General features: G+C 38.4%; 1 pseudogene; it reads left to right on the plus strand.

Annotated features, from left to right (window-relative positions):
- Positions 1–4,187: 4,187 nt before the first annotated feature.
- LOC111140036 overlaps positions 4,188–12,111 on the plus strand; it is a 141,079-nt pseudogene continuing 133,155 nt past the window's right edge.

Here is a 12,111-nt window from a genome sequence, read left to right on the forward strand (position 1 = left end):
GTGGGAATGCTAGCTGGTATAGTGCCTCTGGAAAACAGAGTGGAAGTTCCTCAAGATATTAAAAATAGAATGACCTTATGATCTAGGAAATGCACTCCTACAAATGTAGTGATCTTAAGGGCCATCTGAACCTCAATGTTCATAGCAGGAATGTCCACAATTGCCAAACCGTGGAAGGAGCTGAGATACCCTTCAACAGATGCATGGATAAAGAAGATATGGAATGGAATATTATCCCATTGAACAATGGAATATAATTCAGCCATCAGGAAAGATAAATACCCAACTTTTGTATCAACATGGACACGACTGGAGGAGATTATGCAGAGTGAAATAAGCAGAGGAAGTCAATTATCATAGGGTTTCAGTTACTTGGGGAAACATAAGGAATAACATGGAGGACATTAGGAGAAGGAAAGGAAAGTGAATTGGGGTAAATCGGAGGGGGAGATAAACCATGAAGAACTGTGGACTCTGAGAAGCAAACTGAGGGTTCTGAATGGGAAAGGAGTGGGGGGGGTAAGGGAGCCTGGTGGTGAGTATTATGGAGGGCACGTATAGCATGAAGCACTGGGCGGAATGCATAAACAATGATCCTTGGAACACTGATAAAATAAAATTAAATTTAAAAAAAGAAAGGAGGAAAACAGGCACTCAAAATACAGGTTTCCCCACCAAATATAAAATATTTATATGGAACCTTTAATAAGCAAAATGACAAAAAATAAACTATCCCCCACTATGTGAGAGGTTTTTTTAATGCCATTTCATTTTTTATGAAATATCTGTATGTGTATAGTAATGAATTTTTTGTAAAAGCAAAAATTCGCTTCAGATTTCTTTTAGTTAGCAAAAATGTATACTAGTGTAGTCCTCTACACTAGTGTAGGGTTTTTTGTGTTTGTTTGTTTTTATAAAACAATCAAAGTGACATTATGTGAAGTTTTGGAAAGTACAAGCTACCTCTCTGTGTATACGCATATTTCTATTAGCATTATTCATAATAACTAGATTGTACAGTTGACTGGAGCATGCATTAATGGATTAATGGATATAACTGTATCCATTATATCTGGATGGATGAATGGATATAAAACTGTGGGATAAATATAAAATAGAAAATTATTCATTTTAAAAAATAAAATTCTGCAATATGCTCCAACATGGGTGAAGTTTGGGGACATCAAGCCAGTGAAATAAGGCAGTCACAAAAATACAAATACTGTATGATTTCACTTATATGAGGTACTTAGTGTAGTCACACTCATAGATATTAAAGTATAATGGTGACAGGGGCCAGGGGTAAGAGAAGGAGGCGAAATTGAGAAGTTGTTTAATGAGTGCAGAGTTTCAGCTGGAAAAGACAATTCTGAAGATGGTAGTGATAATGGTTGAATAACATTGTGAATATATTTAATGTCACTGCACTATACATTTAAATGGCTTTAAATGTATAAAAAGCTAATTTTAGGGGCCTCTTGGTGGCTTGCGGGGTTAAAGCCTCTGCCTTTGGCTCAGGTCATGATCCCGTGGTCCTGAGATCTAGCCCTGCATAAGGCTCTCCGCTCAGCAGGATCCTGCTTCTTCCTCTCTCTCTGTCTGCCTCTCTGCCTACTTGTGATCTCTGTCAAATAAATAAACAAAAACTTTAAAAGTGAATTTTATATTCCATATATTTTCCTACTATTCTTAGGAACTACAAACACCAAATCTACATGTGTCAAAGTTACCACCCTGACTGCGAATCAATGAAATGACTTTATTGACCTACCAAATATTTGTCGTTTTACTCTTTCTGTTTTAATAATACACAATGTCAGCAGGACTGGGGAGAAAAGACAATTCCATATGCAAATGTTAAGATCACAAATCGTTCCCTTCTTTAGAGGACATTTTGGGGGGCATATCTTAAAAACATCAATGTATGTATCAGAATCCTAGAGGAGAACGTAGACAGCAGCCTCTTCAACATTGGCCACAGCAACTTCTTTCAAGATATGTCTCCAAAGGCAAAAGAAAAAAAAAAGTGAAAATGAACTTTTGGGACTTCATTAAGATCAAGAGCTTCTGCACAGCAAAGGAAACAGTCAGTAAAACAAAGAGGCAACCCATGGAATGGGAGAAGATATTCTTTTGTTTCATTCAATTAGTGGAATTTATCATAAGGAAATTAGTAAGTTCAAAGGTAAATATGAACCGGAAGTTGGAAACAGTTTAGTTGTCCAACTCTTAGGGGTTGTTCTGTGACTTATTACATTCATAAGCAACAAAAATATTTAATAACATGGAAAATGGTTTACAATATCTTCATGAGTTTTAAAATTGCCATCTAACTTTTAAAGATTTCATTATCATTTTTCCTTTTTTCCTTTTTAAATTTTTCTACATAAATTTATACTTCATTTTTTAAAAATTACTATTTTTTATTTCTTTTCAGTGTTCCAGAATTCATTGTTTATGCACCACACTCAGTGCTCCATTCACTACGTGCCCTCCATAACCCACCACCTGGCTCACACAACTCCCCACCCCTGCCCCTCCAAAACCCTCAATTTGGTTTTCAGAGTCCACAGTCTCTTATGGTTTGTCTTCCCCTCCAATTTCCCCCAACTCCCTTCTCCTCCCCATCTCCCCATGTCCTTGGTGTTATTCCTTATGCTCCACAAATAAGCGAAACCATATGATAATTTACTCTCTCTGACTTATTTCACTCAGCATAATCTCTTCCAATCCCATCTGTGTTGATACAAAAGTTGGGTATTCATCCTTTCTGATGGAGACATAATATTCCGTAGTAGATACGGACCACATCTTCCTTATCCTTTCATCCATTGAAGGGCATCTTAATTCTTTCCACAGTTTGGTGACTGTGGCCACTGCTGCTATGAATATTGGGCTACAGATGGCCTTTCTTTTCACTACACCTGTATCTTTGGGGTAAATACCCAATAGTGCAATTGCATGGCCATAGGGAAGCTCTATTTTTAATTCCTTAAGGAATCTCACACTATTTTCCAAGGTAACTGACTAACTTGCATTCCCCATGCATTCACAACAGTGTAAAAGGGTTCCCCTTTCTCCACATCTTCTCCAACACATGTTGTTTATTGTCTTGTTAATTTCAGCCATTCTAACTCATGTGAGGTGTTATCTCAATGTGGTTTTGATTTGAATCTCCCTGATGGCTAGTGATGATGAACATTTTATCACGTGTCTGTTAGCCATTTTTATGTCTTCATTGAAGAAGTGTCTGTTCACGTCTTCTGCCCATTTTCTGACATGATTATCTGTTTTGTGTGTGTTGAGTTTGAGGGGTTCTTTATAGATCTTGGATATCAACCCTTTGTCTGTACTGTCATTTGCGAATAACTTCTCCCATTCCGTGGGTTGCCTCTTTGTTTTGTTGACTGTTTCCTTTGATGTAAAGAAGCTTTTGATCTTCATGAATTCCCAAAAGTTCATTTTCACTTTTTTTCCTTTGCCTTTGGAGACATATCTTGAAAGAAGGTGTCTGTGGCCGAAGTCGAAGAGATTGCTGCCTATGTTCTCCTCTAGGATTCTGATGAATTTCTGCCTCATGTTGAGGTCTTTTATCCATTTTGAGTTTGTCTTTGTGTATGGTTTAAGAGAGTGGTCGAGTTTCATTCTTCTACACATATTTGTCCAATTTTCCCAGCATGATTTATTGAAGAGACTGCCCTTTTCCCACTGTATATTTTTTTCCTGCCTTTTCAAAGATTATTTGACCATAAAGTTGGGGTCCATATCTGGGTTCTCTGCTCTGTTCAAATGTTTACACTTTTTGTCTTTTATTGAGAAGCACATGGTTGTCTTATCTTTTTGACATGATGTAAGACATGTTTATTATTTCTTTCACAAGTATGAATTTTTGATAATTTAACAAAATGAAAACCACCTCTTTTTCCAAGTATGATTTGAGTTTGCTCACCACAGTTTAGTAGAAATATTAAAATTTATATTGCCTTTTGTTTGAATATCTATGAAGTTTCTTTCAAAGATTACACATTTATTTAAATTAATGATACATAGGAGGAGGGGGCAAGATGACAGAGAAGTAGGAGACATTCTTTTAATTGGTTCCCTAAAATGGGCTGATTATCTACCAGAAAACTCCGAACACCAATGAAATCAGCCTGATATGTAGGATTATACACTTCTGGGTCTCTATGGGGACAGAAGTCTCCAGTGGTGAGGTAAAGCAGAGTGGGAAGGATCAGACTGATATCATAAGGTAAGTGGAAGGAGGAGGGAGCCATCAGAAGCAACCCATTTGAAAGTAATACCCTAATAAAAGAATGCCCTTGATTGGGGACCATCATTAACTTGGAGTCTGGTTGAAAGCACTTAACAAAAGCAAAATATCTAAGGAGGTGGAATCAGGCAGTCACGGGCATAGGCTTAAGCTCATGGTCCCAGGATGGTCACAGCCGGCAACCACCCATGCCAGTGAAAGCGTGGCATAGCCTTCAGGCCATGGTCCTGGGGCTGCCAGCTCTTGTGAGAGAGTCCGGGTGGATGCCAGCCAGTGTCTCTAGAGCCACACCCTTTTGCACTCTGCATCCATGCTGCACGACTGGGGCCTAAGCCATGTTCTACACTCTCCCCTGAGAGGCCCCTGTGGGCACTAGCCAGTGGGCTCTAGGACCCGCCTAGAGTCTGAACACTCCCAACCTGGGAGGGTGTGAAAATCTCAGTGGGCTATCTCTGGTAGGGGTCTCTCTCCAGCTGATTGGACCTGACCAGACAGCAGCCCTGCAAAGGCAGCCAGTGGAAGCAGGCTCCCTGGACTGATATCGCTCACAGTTTTGGTAGCTCCAGGGTGCAGAAAGAAGCGGGAGCTCCTGTGATCCCTGAGACAGCGGCTGGGGATGCTCTCTGCTGGTGGGAGGTGGCAGAGGGGGAGTCTATGTGGTCTGCACCACACAGACGGGATTAGACTGAGGCTTCTCTCTGAGATGGAGGTCTGGGTGCAGTTTGCTTTCCTCAAAACCTCTGAAGAACTGCCAAAAGCCACCAAGAGGGAAACAAAACCAAAACAAGACAAAAACAAAACAAAATAAACATCCAGAGAACAAAAGCCTGAAAAACCGATTTCCTCAGAGCCCAATACCTTGATAGAGAGCAGGAGGACTCAACCCAAGCAAGAGTACCTGAAAAATAACAACATGTCAGGCCCTTGCCCCAGGAAGCCAGTGAAAAAACGTCATGACAACCACCAAAGGGTCCACATAAAACTGTAAAACCAAAATATCAAGGGAAAAGAAGATATTAAGCTTCTGTTATTTCCCTAAAGCCTGTATATTTCATATATACAAGTTTTATTTTTAATTCTTCCCCACTATTCTTATTATTTTTATTTTTTTTCACCTATTTACCATCACAACAAGAGGTTCAATACCACAAATTCCGAACTAAACCTTTTAACTTGAAATTTTTGGACACATATACGTGTGTTTTTCTTTTTCTTTCTTTCTTTCTTTTTAATATACATATAGAGATGAAGTTCAACATAATACACTTTCCCCAATTAATACTACCCCTATATATAAAAAGTTTCAATCCCCCTTTATCTCAGGAAAGTTGAGTCCTTTAACAAAGATATCAAGATACACCCAGGAGGAATCAAAATCAAAATAACCTGCCTTGCCTATAATGAGGATTTATAACCACCCTCCCATCTTTTTCTTCTGTCAGTGTTTCTGTGTATTTGTTTTTGTTCTGGTATTATATAAACCTTGGGTTCACTATGGCTGGGTCCTTATTTCCTTCCCATTTACTTATGTCATTCTTTTTTTTTTTTTTCATTTTTGTTTGTAAACCCTATAAATCTTACCTTTGGAGACCATTCTGGCTGGGTCTTCTCTCTCATTTTTTTCTTTATGTCTCGTTCTCTTCTTCTCCTCCTTCTCCTTCTCCTTCTCCTCCTCCTCCTCCTCCTCCTTCTTCTTCTTCTTTTCCTTTCTTCTTAGCGGGGACACCCAATTGCTCAGAAGCACTCCAGGTTGCAGTTTGCCTGGATCACGGTTTATACATTCAGCTACACATACCCTCAGCTATCTCCCCCTAAAATGACTAGGAGGAGGATACCCAACAGAGAAAAAATTCAGAGGCTGTGTCCTCTCCATCAGAGCTATTGGATACGTACATAAACAGTATGTTGGAAAGGGAATTCAGGCTAACAATTATCCAGGCAATGGCTAGGTTGGAGAAAACCATTAGTGACAACATGGAATTGATCAGGGCATACATGAAAGCCACCAGGGAAGATGTTAACACTGTTATCAATGAGTTCCAATCTAATCTAAATTATCTCACAGCTAGGGTAAGTGAGGCAGAAGATAGAATTAGTGATGTAGAGGACAAACTGATAGAGAAAAAGATCATGAGAAAACCTGAAACAAACAGCTTAGAAGCCATGAAAAGAGAATAAGGAAATAAAGGATACCATGAAATGTTCCAACATCAGAATTAGTGGAAATTCTGAGGGTGAGGAGAAAGAAAGAACACTAGAAGATATTGTTGAATAAATTCTCCATGAACAATTTCCCACCTGGGGAATGGAACCAGGGTTTGTGTCCAAGAGGCAGAAAGGTTTCCCCCCAAGATCATAGATCTAGAAAGACCTCGGGACACCTGATTGTGAAAATGATGAATCATAATTTTAGACAGAAGCTCTTGAGAACTGCTAGGGGGAAGACATTCTTTATGTACAGAGGAAGGCCCATCAAAATGACATCAGACCTGTCCACAGAAACCTGGCAAGACAGAAAGTGCTGGCAAGACATATTCAGGGCACAAAATGAAAAGAACATGCAGCCAAGAATACATTATCCAGCAAGGCTGACTCTCAAAATGGATGAAGAGATAAAGAGCTTCCAAGACCAGCAAAGTTTAAAAGAATAAGTGACCATCAAGCCGGCACTACAAGAAATATTAAGGAGAGTTCTATAAAGGAAAGAAGAACCCACGAGTGCAACAGAACAGAACTTTATGGGAAAAAAAAAACAAAGAAACAAGGACTTCACAGGCACCACAATGTCAATAAAAGCGTATCCCTCAATAATAACTCTCAATGTGAAAGGCCTTAATGCTCCCATCAAATGGCACAGAGTTGAAGATTGAATAAAATGCCAGGACCTGCCCATATGTTGTCTACAAGAGACCCATTTTGACCCTAAGGATACATCCAGACTGAAAGTGAAGGAATGGAGACACATCTTTCATGCCAATGGACCTCAGAAGAAAGCTGGGGTAGCAATTCTTTTATCAGATAAATTAGACTTTAAACTAAAGACTGCAGTCAGAGATAAAGAAGGACACGACATCATTCTTAAAGGGTCTATCTACCAAGATGATCTAATAATTGTAAATATTTAGGACCCCAATATGGGAGCAACCAATTACATGAAAAAACTGTTAATCAAGATAAAGATTCATATCGATTTGAATACAGTAAGAGTAGGGTATCTTAACATTATGCTCTCAGTAATTGATAGTTCATCCAAGCAGAAAATTAATAAAGAAATAAGAGCATTGAATGACACATTGAACCAGATGGACCTCATAGATATAAACAGAACATTTCACTCTAAAACAACAGAATTCTCATTCTACTCAAGTGCACATGGAACTTTCTCCAGAATAGCCCAAATACTGGATCACAAATCAGGACTCAGTCATTACCAAAATATTGAGATTATTCCCTGTGTATTCTCAGACCACAATGTTTTGAATCTAGAACTCAACCACAAGAAAAAGAATGTAAGGAATTCAAACACCTGGAAACTAAAGTCCACCCTGCTTAAGATTGTTAGGATCAACCAGGAAATCAAAGAACTTAAGCAATTTATGGAAACGAATGAGAATGAAAGACCTCGTTCCAAAAACTATGGGATACAGCAAAGGCGGTCCTAAGGGGGAAATACATAGCCATCCAAGCCTCCCTCAAAAAAAAAAAAAAAAAAAAAGGAAAAATCCAGAATATGCCAGCTCTCTTTACTCCTTAAAGAACTGGAGAAACAACAACAAGTTAATCCAACTCCACACACAAGAAGGGAAATAATCAAGAATAAGCCGGGATCAATGAGGTAGAAAGTAGATACAGTAGAACACATCAATGAGACTATTGGAAAGAATCAATAATATCGATAAATCATTGGCCATACTAATCCAAAAGAAGAGAGAGGACCCAAATTAATAAAATTATGAATGAAAAGGGAGAGATCATGACTAACACCAGGGAAATAAAAACAATATTCAGAAATTATTATCAACAGTTATGTGCCAATAAGGTAAGCAGTCTAGATGAAATTCATGCATTCCTGGAAACCTATAATCTTCCAAAACTGAATCAGGAAGAAAGTGACAATCTGAATAGACCAATATCTAGTAACAAGATTGAAACAGTGATTAAAAAAAAACAAAAAACAAAAAACAAAACCTCCCCAAAACAAGAGCCCAGGACGTGACGAATTCCTGGGGAATTCTACCAAACTTCCAATGAAGAAATAACACCTGTTGTTCTGAGCTGTTTCAAAAAAAATAGAAGCAAGAGGAAAACTTCTAGACTCTTTTTACAAAGCCAGAATTACTGTGATCCCCAAAGAGGCAAACACTACACCTAAGAGGATAATTTCAGATGAATATCCCTGATGAATATGGATGCTAAGATTCTCAACAAGATCCTAGCTAATAGGATCCAACAGTACATTAAAAAGATTATCCACCAGGACCAGTTGGGATTTGTCCCTGAGATGCAATGATGGTTCAACATTTGCAAATCTATCAATGTGATAGAACAAATCAAAAAGGTAGGAGAATAGAACCACATGGTCCCTAACTGATGCAGAAAAAGCATTTGACAAGATAAAACATCCGTTCCTGATTAAAATGCTTCAAAGTATATGGATAGAGGGAAAATTCCCCAACTTGATAAAATCCATCAATGAAAATTCTACAGCAAAATCATCCTCAATGGGGAAAAGCTGACAGCCTTCATTTTGACATCAGGAACAGGACAAGGATGCCCACTCTCACCGCTCTTGTTCAATATAGTGTTGGTAGTCCTAGCCACAGCAATCAGATAACAAAAGGAATTAAATGGTATTCAAATTGACAATGAAAATGTCAAACTATCTCTCTTCACAGATGACATGATAATTTATGTGGAAAACCCAAAAGACTCCACTCCCAAACACTAGCACTCATACAGCTATTCAGTAATGTGGTAAGTTACAAAATCAATGTACAGAAATCAGTTGCTTTCTTATACACTAGCAATGAAAACACAGAAAGGGAAATTAGAGAATAGATTCCATTTACTATAGCACCAAGAAACATTAGATACCTGGGAATAAACCTAACCAAAGAGGAAAAGGATCTGTACTCAGGGAACTACAGAACACTCATGAAAAAAAAAAAAAATGGAAGGCCACTCCATGCTCATGGCTTGGAAGAATAAACATTGTTAAAATGTCCATAGTGCCTAGAACAATCTATACTTTTAAAAAATTATTTATTTATTTTCAGCGTAACAGAATTCATTGTTATGCACCACACCCAGTGCTCCATGCAATACGTGCCCTCCATAATACCCACCACCTGGCTCCCCCAAACTCCCACTCCAAGCCCCTTCAAAACCACAGGTTGTTCTTCAGAGTCCATAGTCTATCATGGTTCATCTCCCCTTCCAATTTCCCTCAACTGCTTTCTCCTCTCCATCTCCCCATGTCCTCCATGTTATTTGTTATTCTCCACAAATAAGTGAAACCATGTGATAGTTGACTCTCTCTGCTTGACTTATTTAATTCAGCATAATCTCTTCCATTCCCATCCATGTTGCTACAAAAGTTGGGTATTCATCCTTTCTGATGGAGGCATAATACTCCATAGTGTATATGGACCACATCTTCCTTATCCATTCATCCGTTGAAGGGCATCTTGGTTCCTTCCACAGTTTGGCGACCATGGCCATTGCTGCTATAAACATTGGGGTACATATGGCCCTTTTTTTCACTACATCTGTATCTTTGAGGTAAATACCCAGTAGTGCAATTGCAGGTTCATAGGGAAGCTCTATTTTTAATTTCTTAAGGAATCTCCACACTGTAGAACAATCTATACTTTAAATGCAGTCCCAGTCAAAATTCCACCAGCATTTTTCAAAGAGCTGGAACAAAAAATCCTAAAATTTGTATGGAACCATAAGAGACCCCTAATTGCTAAGGGAATGTTGAAAAAGAAAACAAAATGGGAGACATCACATTGCCTGATTTTAAGATTTACTACAAAGCTGTGATCACCAAGACAGCATAGTACTGACACAAAATCAGACACATACACTAGTGGGAGAGAGTAGAGAGTCCAGATATCGACCTGCAACTTTTTGGTCAAATAATTTTTGACAAAGCAGGAAAAAATATATAGTGGAAAAAAGACAGTCTCTTTAATAAATGGTGCTGGGAAAATTGGACAGCTATGTATAGAAGAATGAAACTCGACCATTCTCTTACACCATAGACAAAGATAAGCTCAAATGAATAAAAGACCTCAACACGAGGCAGGAATTCATCAGAATCCTGGAGGAGAACATAGGCAGCAACCTCTTTGACATCAGCCACAGACACCTTCTTTCAAGATATGTCTCCAAAGGCAAAGGAAACAAAAGCGAAAATGAACTTTTGGGATTTCAGCAAGATCACATGTGTTGGAGAGGATGTGGAGAAAGGGGAACCCTCCTACACTGTTAGTGGCAATGTTAGGAGGTTAGAACCCTCCTACAATGTTAGTGGGAATGCAAGATGGTGCAGCCACTTTGGAAAACACTATAGAGATTCCTTAAGAAATTAAAATAGAACTTCCCTATGACCCTGAAATTACTCTCTTGTGTATTTTCTCCAAAGATACAGATATAGTGAAAAGAAGGGCCATCTGTACCCCAATATTCATAGCAGCAATGGGCACAGTCCCCAAAATGTCAAAAGAACCAAGACGCCCTTCAGCAGACAAATGGATAAAGAAGATATGGTCCATATATACTAGAGACTGTTATGCCTCCATCAGAAAGGATGGATACCCAACTTTTGTGTCAATATGGATGGGACTGGAAGAGATTATGGTAAGTGAAATAAGTCAAGCAGAGTCAATTATCATATGGTTTTACTTATTTGTGGAGCATAATGAATAACACCAAGGACATGTGGGAGATGGAGAGGAGAAGGAATTTGGGGAAATTGGAGTGGGGAAGGAACCATGAGAGGCTGTGGACATTGAAAAACTGTGGGTTTTGGAGGGGACAAGTGTGGGAGACTGGGTGAACCTGGTATTATGGATGGCACATATTGCTTGGAGCACTTGATGTGTTGCATAAACAATGCATTCTGGAACACTGAAAAGAAGTAAAAGAAAAAAATCATATATAAGTTTTTTGGACTTCATGGCATAGTAAACTTATTATGAAGAGTCATTTAGTTTTAAATTGTATTAGCATCTTGTCTTCCACGTGGTATTAACATACTCATGTTTTAATTTTAATATCTAAAATTTATAAGGCCTCTAGCTATTTGTCTCATGTAACTAGTAAATATACATATCTGTCTTGTTACTTCTATTCATTTTAACAAATTATCAGAATTCCCAGGTGGTATGAAGTCCAAGTCCTTACCTCATCCCTGTCCTTGGTTGTGTTCATTCCTTTTTCTCTCTTTGAAGGAATCTGCATAATTTCATCCTTTCAGTGTTGGGTGTTCTAGCTCTTGTCCTCCTCCCTGCAATTCTCTTGTCATCTTACTACCCTGGAGTTAGTGTATATATCCCTGAAGTAGCCAACGTAAATAATAGATTTAGGTGGGGCATTGTTTGATCAACTTTATGGACTAATATTAGCACTTTATGTCTGGAGAATTTACTCAGATTTTCCTAATTAGTAAAATATCAACTTTTTTTTTCTTTTTTTAAAAATTTATTTATTTTTTAAACATATAATATCTTTTTATCCCCAGGGGTACAGGTCTGTGAATCACCAGGTTTACACACTTCACAGCACTCACCATAGCACATACCCTCCCCAATGTCCATAATCCTACCCCCCCA

This window comes from Enhydra lutris, unplaced genomic scaffold, assembly GCF_002288905.1.
Source record: "Enhydra lutris kenyoni isolate GAN:26980312 unplaced genomic scaffold, ASM228890v2 scaffoldscaffold146, whole genome shotgun sequence".
In the NCBI taxonomy this organism is placed as follows: domain Eukaryota; kingdom Metazoa; phylum Chordata; class Mammalia; order Carnivora; family Mustelidae; genus Enhydra; species Enhydra lutris.